Source organism: Geotrypetes seraphini, chromosome 1, assembly GCF_902459505.1.
Source record: "Geotrypetes seraphini chromosome 1, aGeoSer1.1, whole genome shotgun sequence".
Classification (NCBI taxonomy): Eukaryota; Metazoa; Chordata; class Amphibia; order Gymnophiona; family Dermophiidae; genus Geotrypetes; species Geotrypetes seraphini.
The window spans coordinates 209,086,369-209,103,397 of NC_047084.1; the positions used below are offsets into that span (position 1 = coordinate 209,086,369).

A 17,029-nucleotide genomic window follows, 5' to 3' on the forward strand; every position below is an offset into this window, starting at 1 on the left:
TTATATTAAGACCTACCACAAAAATCATGCTAGGTCTTATTTTCAGGGTAGGTATTATTTTTGTGGAAAAACGGTGTATTCAACTAGGGGTTCTTTTACTAAGTTTATCACGGGGAGCACTCAGGTGTCTATTTTTGCATATAATCTTGTCGGCTGGTGGGGCTTTGGGATCCTACAACAACTATGCGCGGATGATGCCACACATATCCGTGCATGCTGGAGGCCCTCCAGATATGGCCTGGAGGTCAAGAAAAAAATAGATGAGGCTTTTTGGGGGTGGGACTGGAGTTGGAACAGGGTGGGGCTTGTCAGCTGGTGGGCTTTGGGATCCTACAACAAGCATGCACGGATGTCACACACATCCGTGCATGCTGGAGGCCCTCCATATGACCTGGAGGTCAAGAAAAAATAGATGAGGCTTTTGGGGGGTGGGACTGGAGTCAGAACAGGGCTGGGCTTGAGGCAGAAGAAGGAGGGACTGGGGCAGAGCAGGGTGGAGCTATGTGTCTGGGTTTGTCTGTCGTCAAATATGGTAACCCTAGGTTGGGTGGGTGGGGTGGGGGGGGGGTCATGAATGCTGGATTCACAAGGGGGGTGGGGGATGGTAGAGAGAGGAAGAGTGTGTGACCCAGACCAGAAAAGGAGTGGGAAGGGAGGAAGATATTCTTAGCCAGTGAAGAGAGGGAGAGTGATTTTGGTTTTCAGCCCCCATGTTTTCTTTTTATGAAAACTCATTACAAATGGCATCTAACCTTTAATCCCCCACTCCCACCCCCACACCTTTTACAAAACTGTGCAAGAGGTTTTTAACGTCAGCTGGAGCGCTGAATGCTCTGTGCTGCTGCAATGGTCGTAGAGTTCCTATGAGCATCAGTGCAGCATAGAACATGCCAGCTGGCGCTAAAAACCTCTTGCACAGTTTTATAAAAGGTGTGGGGGGTTAAAGGTTAGATGCCATTTTTAATATGAGTTTTCTTTTGGTACATCACATTAGAATTACAAGTTGAACAAAAAAAGCCAGTGGAGTCAATCCTAAACACTGTACGTCATTTAAGCTGTAAGCCCGCACATTACTAAAACCAAATTACATTTTTAGCTTCTTATAACAGCTCAGATTTGATTGCTTGCTAATGCAGTTTGATTTGGCCACAACATCTCTGCAATTCACCACTAGTCTATCTGTTATTGGCCGGTTGCAGAAATAACCCTTGGCATCTGATCTCTAACACAATATATCATGTTGTTACACAGGACTCCTCTGATGGTTACTTATCGGCTGCTTTGCTGCTTTGGAGACACTGCTACGGAATTGACTGATGTCATTGTATTGATTTACTAACACCATTAACTAAGCATCACATGAGATTTTGGCCCTCTTTGACTGAGCAGCAGTAGAGGTTTCTACCGTGGCCTGGGATGCTAAATGCTCTGACGTTCATAGGAATTCTTTGAGCATCGGAGAAGGGCAGAGCATTTAGTGCGCTGGGCTGTGATAGAAACCTTTACCTCTGCTTAGTAAAAAAGGGGGGGGGGGGGTATATCTTACCTTGAAGGAACATACATATAAAGCATCCACACTGTACAGCCCTATATCCAAGGAAGTTTTTATAGCAGAATTTTTTGTATAATAAAACTGGATCTTCGGAAGTGCATCAAGCCAGTTCTTTCACTGTCTTCTGAGGAAGCTTGCACTAAGATGGTCATTGATCCGCTATAATCAACCTTTTAAAACTTATATATTTTTCTTTCTATTTATACCTTTTAAACTTGTTTAATCTTAATAAAATATCAACTTAATTTATCACTTCTTTTTTGAAAGCTTTCAGATGGAGACTTTGTCCGACATGTTTCGCCCTTAGGCTGTTTCAAGGCTGTCCCCTGCAACAGAGAGAAATAAATTCAATTTCCGTACTCTGAAAAATCTCAAATGTTATTACAATTCAATATCAATTATAAATCTTCAATTAATCCACAAATACTTTACCAATAGTTATCATGCCCCTCCGTCTTAACCTCCAATTTCTTGGCAAAGAAGGCGGCGGCATTTCTTCACTGATTTATAATGCTCATGACATCATGGAAATCGGGCTGCCATTGGTAAAAATTTTATGAATCAAATGTTTATGTTCAAGAGATTGCTCTCTCTTGAAATAAATCAACTGTCCTATATCTTGTGTTGAATAGAGTGCTCTTTCCTGATATTTTTATTAATGGAATTATTGTATTCAATATCAAAATCCACTGTTATTACTTATAATTCAGAATCCTTCCATAGTTACCACCCTTCTATCCTTCATTCATTTGATCTATCACTCTCCATTTGATCTCAGTGGTTGCATAAAATTCATACACTGTGCTACTACAAAATTCATGGGGAGCTCTTAGTTACTCTGAGTTCCTGTATACTGAAACTCTCATATATATACATACACACAGGTATTTGGTTAAACAGTTTCTATTATCATTTTTTGTAGGCATTTTTTTTTTCAAATGAGGTTCATTTTGGTTCATAAAATTCATAACGTTTTGACCAATGGCAGCCCAACTATCCATGATGTCATGACCATTATAAATCAGACTGAAGAAATGCCACCGCCATCTTGGCCAAGAAATTGGAGGTTAAGACGGAGGGGTATGCTAACTATTGGTAAAGTATTTGTGGATTAATTGAAGATTTATAATTGACACTGAATTCTAATAACATTTGAGATTTTTTCAGAGTGCAGAAATTGAATTTATTTCTCTCTGTTGCAGGGGACAGCCTTGAAACAGCCTAAGGGTGAAACATGATGGACAAAGCCCCCGACAGCTTTCAAAAAAGAAGTGATAAATTAAGATAAGTTGATATTTTATTAAGATTAAACAAGTTTTAAAAGTATGAATATAAAGAAAACTATAAATGTTTAAAAAGGTTGATTATAGTGGATCAATGGCGAGCTTAGTGGAAGCTTCCTCAAATGACGTTGAAAGACCACTTTGATGCACTTCTGAAGATCCAGCTTTGATATAAAAAAATTCATTTATTAAAAAACTCAGTTAATCATATAGAAAAAAAACTCATGCTGTTGTTATAAAAACTTCCTTGGACAGATGGTTGTACAATATACATGCATGACGGTAACAAAAATCTTATACACGAATACAGGATGTCTGTTGCGGTACTCGGAGAGACCCACCAGGAAAGAGACTTGGGAGTACTGGTCGACAAGTCAATGAAGCCGTCCGTGCAATGTGCGGCTGCTGTGAAAAAGGTGAACAGAATGCTAGGAATGATTAAGAAGGGGATCACTAACAGATCGGAGAAGGTGATCATGCCGCTGTACCGGGCCATGGTATGCCCCCACCTGGAATACTGCGTCCAGCACTGGTCGCCGTACATGAAGAAGGGTACAGTACTACTCGAAAGGGTCCAGAGAAGAGCGACTAAAATAGTTAAGGGGCTGCAGAAGTTACCGTACAGTGAGAGGTCAGAAAAACTGGGCCTCTTCTCCCTTGAAAAGAGGAGACTGAGAGGGGACATGATTGAAACATTCAAGATAATGAAGGGAATAGACTTAGGGCTCCTTTTACGAAGCCGCGTTAGCGGTTTTAGCGCATGCAGCTCTTTAGCGTGTGCTAAACCCACGCTACGCAGCTAGAACTAATTCCAGCTCAATGCTGGCATTAGTGTCTAGCATGGCCGGCAGTTTAGTGCACGCTATTACATGCGTTAAACTGCTAATGCAGCTTCGTAAAAGGAGCCCTTAGTAGATAAAGACAGGTTGTTCACCCTGTCCAAGGTAAAGAGAACAAGAGGGCACTCTCTAAAGTTAAAAGGGGATAGATTCCATACAAACATAAGGAAGTTCTTCTTCACCCAGAGAGTGGTGGAAAACTGGAACGCTCTTCTGGAGGCTGTTATAGAGGAAAACACCCTCCAGTGATTGAAGACAAAGTTAGACAAGTTCCTGCTGAACCGGAACATACACAGGTAAGGCTAGTCTGTTAGGGCAATGGTCTTTGACCTAAGGGCTGCCGCGGGAGCGGACTGCTGGGCACGATGGACCATTGGTCTGACCCAGCAGCAATTATTATGTTCTTATATGTATGTATGTTGAAAGATGCTACAGTAAATATAAAGTGATGATAGAGAGGACTTACCCTTGAGGAAGGCATGTTTGATTTTTTGAATAGAGAATAAAGGTGTTCTACAGAAACATAACCAGGAGAGGAGTTTTCTTTTTTTGCCCTACTTTTTGCTTGGGCTTTTTGGAGGAAGAAGGAGCACTTTTGTAGGGATTTTGCTCTCATACTTGTTTTGCATGTTGTTATATAACCCATACTATCTTTCTTTGCTCTTTTTTTGCATGAAGAATCTCAGATCCCGATTTCTTAAGTTTCTGTTATATTACTTTGCACTAGGTCCTTGTCAGCTAATTTAATCTTTATGTACTTAAAAAATGCACAGCCATGCAACAAAACCCCCAAATCAGAATGATCATACACTGTCAAGGAAGAAGCTAATATACAGTATCAAAAAGAAAGGCAATGAACATTTTGCTCACCATCAACGGTGTTATGAGGAACCACTGAAAAGCTCTCAGCCCAACCAACAAAGTTGGGAGAGTCTCCATCGAGGGCTATTCACTTAGTCAGGTGATTTTCCACTTTTTTGTTCCATCGGAAAAAGATGGAACAAAAAAAAAATGTGGAAAATCAATGGACTAACAGACAGATTCTATAACCAGCGCCCATGTCAGTGGCCGCCTTAAAAGCAGATGCCAATCGCATGTCAATCACTTAACAATGCTGGTTACTGAATCGTGCCTAATCAGCCAAGATAGGCGGCTGAAATGTAGGCCTGGAAAACACTGGCCTACATTTCAGCCACCTATCTTAGCCGCTAGACCGCAGCAGCCATAAGCTGATTGCAACAGGGGAATTTATCCCCGATCAGGTGAGCCGGCTGCAGCGAGGATGCTTACTTCCTCCTGCCTGACACCCAAAACACCCCTTAGGTGCCTGGACCAATCAGGGCCCTAGATCCCTCCCTGGTGCATCCCAGGGTGCCCCGGGAAGAAGAGGCCTTGCATTTTAAAGAGGCAAGCCTGCCGGCTGGAGGGAGTAAACATCCCTCTAGCCGGCTAGACCTCAAAAGGTACAGGGGAGGAAAGGTGGGCTTAGGGGTACTGGGGTGTGGGCATTGGGATGTGGGGGTTAGGAAGGTGTCAGTGATTGGGAGTGTCAGGGGTTTAGGGGGGCAGGCAGCAGAAGGGAATGGGCATCCCTCCTGCCAATTGTTGGGGGAGTCAGGAATTTGGGGGGCCAGCAGCAGGATGGAGTGAACATCTCTCCTGCCAACTGGGGGGGGGGGGGGGGGAATCCTCTGTCTTCCACAGCCGACTCAGCTGATTGTGGCAGGGGAATCCCCCCCCAATCAGCTGAGCTGACAGGACTCTTCAGGGAGCCCTGCTGGCTCAGCTGATCGGGGATAAATTCTCCTGCCATGATCAGCTTATGGCTGCTGCAGTCTAGCAGAAAAGATAGGTGGCTGAAATATAGGCCAGGGTTTTCCAGGCCTACATTTCAGCTGCATAATTTGGCGTAAATCGCAGCTAGGTAGCTGCTTTTGCCCACCTAACTCCACTTCCAGCATTGGCCGTGCCTACTTTGGTGTTCTGTGGCCTAAAGCAGCTACTTAGCCTCAAATCCAGCTGCCTTTTATATAAGCGCTGGTAGGCACTTCAACACTGTCGTTTTTTGCCATTTCTGACAGTGTTTTTCAAATAACTTAGGCATCGGCAGGGCGCTGGTTATAGAATTTCCCCCAAAGTGTATAGCCCTCGATGGAGACTACCCCAACTTTTGTTGGCTGGGCTGAAAACTTTTTAGTGGCCCCTTGAATTCCCGGATTTTCAAAGCAAGGTCCTCTGTGGGTTACAGCTTTGAATATCTGGTTATTTTTAAGCTGGCTAACAGACAGCCACTTAAGTCAATATTCATCTCTTAAGTGGCCATGGGTTACCACATAAAAAGAGGACAGGCTTTTATGCTCCCCCCCCCCCCCCCCCGAGTCCCCAACACAGCTGGATTTGTGTTCGGCGCTAAGCGTAATATTCAGTGGCACTTAGCCAGTTAAGTGCTGCTGAATATTAGCAGCAGCTTGCCCCAACCAAGTGATTTAATCAGTCAGTAGCCAGATAAATCACTTTGAATGCCAGGCCCAAATAATTTAGGCCCCCTCTGAGTGGCAGAGCAGCGTCGGAGCATTTAGTGCTCTGGGCCACAATAGAAACATCTACCATGGCTTGGTAAAACGGGGAGGGTGGGGGGGTAATGTTAATTTAAATTTAGGAGGTCATAGGCATGCCATGAAGTTATTCTGTTCACCTGAATAATTCATGTTCACCTACTGCTTTCCAGAGCACTGCACACAGCACTTCATTAACAACTGGAAAGAGACAGAATCCATTCATTAAAAAAAAAGTAGATTTCACTGATTTAGCCACTCACATTAAAGATCCTCATTGTAAACCAAAATGATGAAGATAATATAAAATATATTACAACATACGTATTGCATTAACAGTTTGTTGGCATTTCTTGGCATATCCTTGTGGAAACTCTTACCCTATGAACTTTCCCCTGTTCCTTGCATAGCTCTTTCATTAAATACCTTTCCAGTTATCTCGTTCATATGGCCTTTCCATATAAAATGCTTTTAGCATTGCTTATAAATGTTCTAGTGAAGAACTGCGGACCTTAAAACGTGATACTAAAGAAAACTTCTAGTTGGTTGCATGAGGGCAGATTCAGTAAATGGCTTCACAGTCACACTAAATAATATTGAAATCGGTCACACGGCATTCTCGTGGGTTTTGAAGTCACTAGTTAAAGTGGAGAAAAAAGCCTTAAAAGCGTCAACTGCAGCAATTTACATAAAGTAAGATATAGCTGTCAAATTCTTATCATGTCCAAAACAACTCCACATTTGACTTTTAACGTTTCCAATACACCACAGAGATGTCAGACACCAACCGTGCGGGCATGCCGGTCACTTATCTGAGCTACTGTGAAGATGTTCTCCAGTTTCTTAAAGTCCTAATAGTATTTGGACAATATCCCAGCTTCAGTATTGATCCAAAAAAGTTCCTTCAACTCCCGACATGGGTCAATACTGAAGCTGGGTTGTCATCCAAATACTAACAGGACTTTAAGAAACCAGAGAGCATCTTCAAAGTAGCTCAGATAATTGACCGGCATGCATGCACGGTTAATGTCTGGCTTATCTCTGTGGTGTATTGGAAACATTAAAAGTCAAATGTGGAGTTGTGCATGAGATAAATTAGACGTGCAGGTTATAAAATTGGGGCGCAGAGCAGACACATACACGTATAACCAGCAATTCGAAAGGGTGCTGAAAAGGTCCTAGTCCATCCAACCAACTTCCTAAATTCTGAGCGTTATTTTGCCACTGTAGCTGAAAAGAGTGTTATCTTATTTCGTTAAGTGCCAATTTGCAGAAACAAAATTCTATATTTTGACTCTGTTTCAGATCATTGATTGAACTATATCCATGTCATTCTCTTCTTCGTTGCGCTGAGAACTTTTCAGTACCCCCTCGTAGTGTCAATTAGAATTGTTAAGGACAATTATCAATTGCTATCACCAATTTAGCCAATTACTTTATGGATTTATCTTTGATTCACATCCAAAATTCCATGCCTAAGTTTGGGGATGGGGTCCAACATTCATAACTGTATAAACACTGCAGTCTATATTCTCAAGAGGTTTCAATTGGTTCAGCTCAGTGGCTTAGTAGCTTGCTGTGCACTGCCAGGCAGAAGATTCTCAATTTGATCCCTGAGTTGGCCAGAGATCTGTGGAGGCAACATTTATTGCCACTAGATTGGGAGGGGGAGGGGAGAGAGAAGGTAATATGAATGGAGTAGGTAAATGCAAATCAATTGTTTAGTCTCTCAGAAAGTACAAAGACTAGACAGTCCATGAAATTACGTAGCACATTTAAAAGAGATAGGATAAAATATTTTTTTCACTCAATACATAGTTAAGCTCATTAATTCTATGCTGGAGGATTTGGTATAAGCAGTTAATACAGCAGGCTTAAAAAAAAAAAGTTTGGACAAATTCCTGAAGGTAAAATCCATAAACCATTATTAAGATAGACCCGGGAAAGCCACTGCTTATCCCTGGGGTCAGTAGCATGAAAACTTGCTATTTAATGGGACTCTGCCAGGTGCTTATAACCTGGATTGGCTATTGCTGGAAGCAGGATACTATGCTAGATTGACCTTTGGTCTGACCCAGTATGCCTTTCATCTTCTTACCCCCTCACCCCAATATTCAGCACTATTTAACCAGTTAAGAACAGCTCCTGGACAGTTACATAGCGTTTAGCCAACTAACTGCTAATATTCAGCGAGACATAATTGGTCATCCACGAATATTCAGAGCTGGCTTTGGTGAGTCCTGCCAGCTGTTCGGGGCTTCCCCTGCTGACTCAGCTGATTGCAGCTCCGGAAACCCAATTAGCTGAGCTGCTGGGAAAAAGCAGCAGCGGCAGGAACACTACTATAAAAAAAACAGAGCCTGACAAGAAGATTGAGAGGGAGGAGCTGTGCCTACAGGCGCCAGGCACAGTGCCTCCCCTCTTTTACCGGGCTGCTCTGCATAATTAGTATGCATGTGATTTGCATGCTGGAACCCGGCAAAGAAAATTGCTCCCAACCTGGCTTTCTATGCCGGGATGCCCAGAGCTTTGTGCATTCAGCCCTCAGGTTCTAGTGCTACCAGGTAATGATTTATCAGTAGGTTGCCCTTCTGAAATTGTTTTTGGTAATGATCAAATTCATATTCCTAGGGAATATAAGTACCTAGGAGTGATCCTTGACTCTACCTTATCTTTGAAAGCACAAGGGACATATTCTGTAACTGGGTGCCTAAAATGATAGGTGCCTACGGTTAGGCACCTATTCTACGTCAATTATACTTAAGCACCCATTACAGAATCATGCCTAACCAAAAATTAGGCACCTACAGGCAAGGGTCTACAATATAGGCCAGGGTTTTAAAAGCCTATATTGTAGACATCTAGGTACTTTAGAGAATCACACCTAATTGTGCCTAAGTCCTTCTCTACTCCTAAACAGCCCTATTTTGGAGTTAGGCGCCATAAGGCACCATGAGATAGGTACCTATCTTATGTAGCATCGTGCCTACAAACATAGGCGCCTATCACCCAATTAATTTTTTATTTTCAATTAAAGCTCATAATTGAAGCCAATATTCTAAACCCTGCTCTTACAAAACCGTAGCACGGTTTTTAGCACCGGCCACGGCAGTAACAGCTCCGATGCTCATGTGAATTCTATGAGCGTTGGAGCTGTTACCGCTGCAGCCGGTGCTAAAAACCGTGCTATAGGTTTTTAGAAAAAAAAGGGGGGGGAAGTTAGGTGCCTAACTTAGTCGCCTAGTTATTTAAGCACCTATCTGGCACCTATCTTTAGGCGTCTTTTATAGAATTTCCATCAAATAATGTTAAGAAAGCCTTCTTTCAGCTGAGACTTTTGAGAGACTTGAAGAATTTTTTTTATCATTTGAAAATTTTCAATCTGTGGTGCATGCGATGATTTTTCAAATCTTGGATTATTGTTTGTAACTCTTTATTCTCCCTCCCCTCCTTATAAAGCCACATGGCCAACGCACTGAATGCTCTGCGCTGCTCTGATAGTTATGGAGTCCTTATGAGTATCAGAGCAGTGCAGAGCATTCAGCGCACTGGCCAACACTAAAATCCTCTTGGCGGTTTTGTATAAAAAGGGGGAGTATATTTGGGGGTTCCCAAATATATGTTGCAGCTTGATTGGTAACCATTGCATCAAGAAAGGAGCATATTACACTTATTTTGAGGAGTCTGCACTGGTTGTCAATTGAGTCATGAGTTAGTTCCAAGACTTTGGCGCCCTTTCATCAAGCTGCATTAGGTTTTTTTTTAAAAATCACTGGCCGCTGTGGTAAAAGCTCCGACGTTCATAGAATTCCTATGAGTATCAGAGCTTTTACCACAGCAGCTGGTGATAAAAGCCCTAATGTGTCTTGATAAAAGGGGGCCTTTGTGTTTGAATTATAAGGTCTTGAATAACGATGGCCCTGGGACCATAACCACTGTATGTCATATTGCATGTTCATAGACCATTGCACAATTTGCACCCTGTGGACAAACAGCTATTGGATATTCCTTCTTTTAAACAGATCAGATTAAGTATTTTCAAAGAATCTATGTTTCAAATTGAAGGGGCACAAAGATGGAATGACTTACCATTTGAATTGTGGTCTTTACCAGGATTACTACAATTCTGAAAGCAGTTAAAGACATATCTATTCACACGAGCCTATTTCATCTGAGAAACAGTAATTTGTATTGAGATGTTGTGGCAATAACAGATCATTTTTAGATGAAATGTTTTTTTCTTATTTTATGGTATGGTCTAATTTTGTTTATGTACATTTTATTGAACTGTACCCCGATTAGAACCGTGGAATAATGTGGGTTATAAATAGTTAAATAAATAAAAATAATGAGGGAGCACTTGGGGCCTGATTCTGTGAAAGGCGCCATAACGGCACCCTATCGCTGGCTCACTTAATTGTTTTAATTGGCTTTAATTGATACAGCAGTTGACAACACCATTAAAAAGCATTTAAAAGCTCATTAAAAAAGTAGGTATTGCAATCGTGTCTACAGCAAGCCACATAATGGCACCTAAGGCCAAAGTAGGCGTGGTTGGGGGGTGGAGATGACCTTATGTTCTTTTAGGCTTCTGTGGCTGGCATCATTATTGTTGCTGTTTTCCAGGTCTTGCCCAGATGCAGTGAGATCCAGAAAACAGCAACAATCAAGATGACCTTAGGCACTGTTAGACGTGATTCTCAAAAGAGCTTAAGCATATCCTATGTAGACCAGTAAAACCCTGGCCTACATTACCAGTGCCTAAGTTTTGTGATAGGCACCATTAGCCGCATTTCTTTAAGCGGCACCTAAGCGTGATTGACAGGCAGCTAGTGCCTTTTTTTTTTGTGTAGGCAGCTGTTGATTTAGGCGCTATTTACAGAATCCGGCCCTTACTGTCTCCTATTTGGGGGATGCTAAGGACTCCTGCATTAACCAGTTAGTATGCACTAATCTGAACATACCAGCTGGTTAGTGCTTCCATGCTCATTCCTCACCCATACTATATCCTACCTCAAAAAATAGTTCACATTCAGTGTGCACAGACAGGGAAATTACTGCAAGATGCTTTAATGCATCCTGTGGTAAGCTTTTTTCAGTGTGCTATGCCTGCATTAGGACTTAACAGATCTGAGAGTGAACAGAATGCTAGGAATGATAAAGAAGGGGATCACAAACAGATCAGAAAAGGTTATCATGCCACTGTACCAGGCCATGGTGCGCCTTCACCTGGAGTACTGTGTCCAGCACTGGTCACCGTACATGAAGAAGGACACGGTACTACTCGAAAGGGTCCAGAGAAGAGCGACTAAAATGGTTAAGGGGCTGTTGGAGTTGCCGTACAGTGAGAGATTAGAGAAACTGGGCCTCTTCTCCCTTGAAAGAGGAGACTGAGAGGGGACATGATCGAAACATTCAAGATACTGAAGGGAATAGACTTAGCAGATAAATACAGGTTGTTTACCCTCTCCAAGGTAGGGAGAACGAGAGGGCACTCTCTAAAGTTAAAAGGGGATAGATTACGTACAAACGTAAGGAAGTTCTTCTTCACCCAGAGAGTGGTGGAAAACTAGAACGCTCTTCTGGAGGCTGTTATAGGGGAAAACACCCTCCAGGGATTCAAGACAAAGTTGGACAAGTTCCTGCTAAACTGGAACTACGCAGGTGAGGCTGGACTCATTTAGAGAACTGGTCTTTGACCTAAGGGCATGAGCAGACTGCTGGGCACAATGGGCCATTGGTCTGACCCAGCAGAGGCAATTGTTATGTTCTTATGAGTCATAGGGTTCCTTGGATTGTTACCCTGGATACAAAGGAAAAGAATGACAGGAGGTGCAGAGGAGTATGAAATATACCAAAGGGGAAAAACACGGAAGCTGAAGCTTCCAGGCATTGCATCACAATTAAAGGAGCAAGTGTAATCATTGGTTTTTGGTTGATCTGCTTTGTAAATACACTGCCCATTTAATATCCACCACCCTTCTTGTTCTGGGCTGGGCTGGAATCCTTGGCCAGTTTCCCAGTTCTTAGCCATGCTTCAACGCTCTTTCAGACTGGCTACAGTCGACGCTTCTTTATTAGCTGGACCATCATCTCTGTGCATTTACACTTCAAATGAACATAAGCCGCTCTAGTGAAGTTGTTTAATGATTATTTCACAATATCCCCATAAGGGAAGACAAGAATAGAATGATCATATATGAAAAAGGACACTTGAAAGAATGATTAATGCTGAATGCATTCAATTCTGGTTGCTGTTATCTCAAAAAGTGTGGAGGGGCATAATAAAAAAAAAACAAAAAAAAACGTCTAAGTTCCCTTTTGGCCTAAGGCCCTAAATTTTAAAAGTAGAAGCAGGGAATATGTCCATTATCATAAAAAACATCCAAAAGGAGTTTTTAAAAATCTTTTATAATGGCCTACCTCTATGTTTAGCTGTTTAAACGCCCAGACCTCCACTACGTCTACACTAACAATATATAATCAACCAAAAAAAGCCTAAATCCCAAACGCCCAACACAAGAGCTTCTAGGCGAAGGAGGAGCCAATCCTTTGCCTAAAAGCTGGATTCTGTCAAAAACAACACTGGTTACAGAATCCACCCCCTCCCCCTGACAACGATCCGGGCAGGAGGGAGCCCAAGCCCTCCTGCCTTGGCGAGCCGCGACCCCCTCCTCCGCTATTACGATTGGGCCAGGAGGGAGCCCAACCTCTCCTGGCCCAGCGACCCTCACCCCGCTGACTACGATCTGGGCAGGATGGAGCCCAAGCCCTCCTGCCCAGGCAACCCCCCTACCCCCCACCTCCACTAAGATCCAGGCAGGATGGATCCCAGGCCCTCCTGCCCTCGGCGTACTACCCTACCACGATCGCCCACCCTGAACCCCCAATCTGCCCCCCACCCACCAACCCCGTGACCCCCGTGCCGACCTCTCAACTCTCCCACCCCCAACCCCCCTCCCCGTACCTGTAAATACGTTGGCCCGTCGAATGGCAGGCCCTAGGGCCTGATTGGCCCAGGCGCCTCAAACCCTGCCCACAGGTGGGGTCTGAGACGCCTGGGCCAACCTGAATCGGCCCAGTAGCCTTAGGCCCCTCCTGTGGGCGGGGCCTTAGGCACATGGGCTGGATGGAGGCTGGAAAGCAGTATCTATCCTAATCCTGGAGGCCCTTGGTGCTGTTCTTTTGGTTTTGATTGTACGTTATGGTGCAGATTCCCAAAGCTGGATCTTACCATCACTTTTCTGTACTTTTTACTCAAAACAAAAAGGAGCTATTTTGCAATTTACCCCAGCAGCTTTAACCTGTGTACCTGGCAGCAAATATTCAAAGGAAAGCCATAAAAATAGTTTCCCTTTGAAAACTAGAAGCCAAAGCATGTGTGTTAAAAAAACCTCTCACATACTTTGTTCTTGTTATTTGTGTGGGTGGCCAGGAGCGGGGTGCAGGGGGCACAAAATAGTACAGACTCATTTGAGTGTCTCAAGTGCATGCACTGTTTTACTCCCACACTCGTAGCAATGCTTCTTTTTAACCCAGCTAAAATATGCTCAGTATGGAGAAGCACATGCACTTCCAACCGGGCAGAAGAAAGCAATTTGCAGACAAGCCAGTGCACCTGGGGAAATGGTTTTGAAACTTATCCTCAAAACACAAAAATGTTTCTGCTTTGCTTTAAAAAAATGCACATAACGTACAATGTTTATAGATTCTAAAGTCCTACAAAAATTGGTTTATTTTGCTCACAAACTCCTCCTTTTACTAAGCTGCGTTAGAGATTTCTACTGCGACCCCGACGTCAGAGCAGCGTTGGAGCATTTAGCGTTACGGGCCATGGTAGAAACCTCTACCACAGCTTAGTAAAATGGGGGTTGAGGGGGAAGGGGGGCACAAGTGCATTGTGCAGTCATAGGCAGAATGGCTTGCCAAGTGATCTCTCTAGCATCTGTATATATAGTATTTAAAGAAGTTTTAAGTTTAATAGTTTCTTGATATAACATCTTTCACAAATATTGAGACGGTTTATAATAAAGTAGCTAAGATAAAAGAATAAAAAAAGGAAAATACTCTATTTAAAATCGTGATCTGACAAGTGCACGCAGGACAATGGCGCCCCGTCAATCACGCTCCATACAGCGGATACTATTTTGTTTTTTTGAGGGTTACAAAGTAACCCTCTTTTTTGCAGGGTGGGGTGGGGGGAAACCCTCCCCCCCACTACACTTAAAATATTCACTTGGTATCTAGTGTTAGGGTAACGTTTAGATGAGAATTATCCTCATCTAAACCTTACCCTAACACTAGCGTGATTGACAGGGCACCATTGTCCTGCGCGCAGTTGTCGGTGTACCATTTAAAACTGAGGGGATTTCACAGACAAAAGGCTAACATGAAACCAAGATGAAAAAGAGGGAAAGGGGAAAAATGTAAAGAGCCTCTATGCCAACCCCATGATGAATTTACATGTGGGGCTCAATTTACTAAAGAATGCTGCCGCATTGGACCACATTAATGCCATTAACCTGCATTATCAGTAAATATGGAATAATAATAATAATAACAGCTTATATACCGCAATACCGTGAAGTTCTATGCAGTTTACAAAGATTAAGCAAAGGTACAAATTGATTGACTTTAAGAGGGGAGGAAGAAAGAGGGTTAATAGGACAGGAAATCCATTTTTGAGGAGAGAGTGATCGATAGAACAAGTTAATCGCTATAGAGGGGAGAGAGAAGAGAGGATCAGTTGTCTAGATACTTTAGGAACAGGTGTGTTTTTAGACATTTCCTAAATTCCTTATAAGTAGTGGGCGAAAGCAATTGTTCTAGGTCTTTACCCCATGACGCTGCTTGGTGCAAGAGAAGATGTTCATGGTGTTTTTTCAGTTTACAACCTCTCACTGGGGGGGAAACGAAGCTGGAATGTGAGCTTCTCTTGTGTCTGTTGGCTGAGAAGACGAAAAGGTCAGTTATATATTTAGGGGCAAGTCGATGTAGTGCTTTGAAGCAGAAGCAGGCAAATTTAAACTTTACGCGCACCTCCATTGGCAGCCAATGCAGCTGCCGGTAGTAGGGTGTCACATGGTCAAACTTCCTCAGCCCAAAGATCAGTTTGACCGCTGCATTTTGCATCAATTGGAAGGGACACCATGGGCTTCTTTTACTACACCGTGGAAGAACTTCGTACCACGGGCCGGCGAGGTAAATGCTCTGATGCTCATTCAATTCCTATGAGCGTCAGAGCATTTATCTCACCAGCCCACGGTAAGAAGCTCTTCTGTAGTTTAGTAAAGCCCAGAATAAGTAATGTACATTAATAGAAACATAGAAACATGATGGCAGATAAAGGCCAAATGGCCCATCTAGTCTGCCCATCCGCAGTAACCGTTATCTCTTTCTCTCTCTCAGAGATCCCACGTGCCTATCCCAGGCCCTTTTGAATTCAGACACAGTCTCTGTCTCCACCACCTCTTCCGGGAGACTGTTCCATGCATCTACCACTCTTTCCTTAAAAAAAGTATTTCCTGGCTGCTAGTAGGGGGAGCAGGGGGCAGAGCATTAACAAGATGGCGGTCTGATGCCTTCCCGGAGACGCCGTCGTTCCTGAAATAAGAATTGGTGTATCGATCAGCTGAAGGTAAGTTGATTTATTTAATCTATCTTTTCACAGTTTTCACCTCACAGCGCTTTTTCAATTAACAAGAAGGTTTTTATTCCGATGAGGTCAGAGACGTCGGAACGCTGCTTGGTTTGGGGAGGGGGCTCAGGAGCTCCACCCTAGCCCCGGTGGAACCCTACAGCGCAGGCGCAGCCTCTTCCCAGCTCCTGACTCCCCACCCACCTTCTCCCAGCATTGTACTTGTAAGTCTTCAGGCAACCACTGTGCAGCGTCAGCGAACAGGCCTACCTCAGAAGTAGAATGAAGTGCTCCGGGGCAGGCTTGCTCATTGACGCAGCAGCTGCCTTAAGATTTAATTTAGAACACCAGGAAGAGGGTGGGCGGGTGGGCACCACACGAGAACACCAATCTTTGGGGAGGCCATGGCCCCTGCGACCTCCCCCATTCCGATGCCTATGGATGAGGTTATCACTCAACCACCTTGAATAGCCACCATTGTGGAAGTGAGAGGGCCCGGTTCTGAGGCTTTTCCTTCCGTGTACTTTTTTGTAGAGCCTGTGCTGTTCAGGATGACTATACTTTGATACCTAGCATTATTTATGTGAAAGGGTTATGGTAAATTATTGACAAACTAGTCTTTAAGCCCATTACATTAACGGGTGCTAGAATAGATGTGTCTGTCTGTCTGTGTTTCTTTATCTCTCTCTCCTTGGCCGCTGTCTGTATCCTTCTGTCTTCCCCCCCCCCCCCCGAGCAAAGCTGTCTGCTCCCAGCACACACCTCCCCCCCAAAGCAGCCCCCTTTCCCTCTCCCTAACTGTGTCTCCATGGCCCTCTTCTGTCTTCCCCCCAGAGCAAAGCTGTCTGTCCCCAGCATACCTCCCCCCAAAGCAGCCCCCTTTCCGTCTCCCTATCTCTCCATGGCCCCTTCTGTCTCCCCCCAGCACACCCCTCCCCCCAAAGCAGCCCCCTTTCCCTCTCCCTGTCTCTCCATGGCCCCTTCTGTCTTCCCCCCAGAGCAAAGCTGTTTCCCCAAGCACACCCCTCCCCCCAAAGCAGCCCCCTTTCCCTCTCCCTGTCTCTCCAGGGCCCCTTTTGTCTTCCCCCCCAGAGCAAAGCTGTTTGTCCCCAGCACACCTCCCCCCCAAAGCAGCCCCCTTTCCCTCTCCCTATCTCTCCATG

At 44.0% G+C, this 17,029-nt stretch overlaps 1 protein-coding gene across 9 annotated transcripts in view; it reads right to left on the reverse strand.

Annotated features, from left to right (window-relative positions):
• The window catches only part of CRACD (capping protein inhibiting regulator of actin dynamics), a 287,080-nt gene that overhangs the window by 170,697 nt on the left and 99,354 nt on the right, over positions 1 to 17,029 (reverse strand). The gene's annotated exons all lie outside the window — the stretch shown is intronic.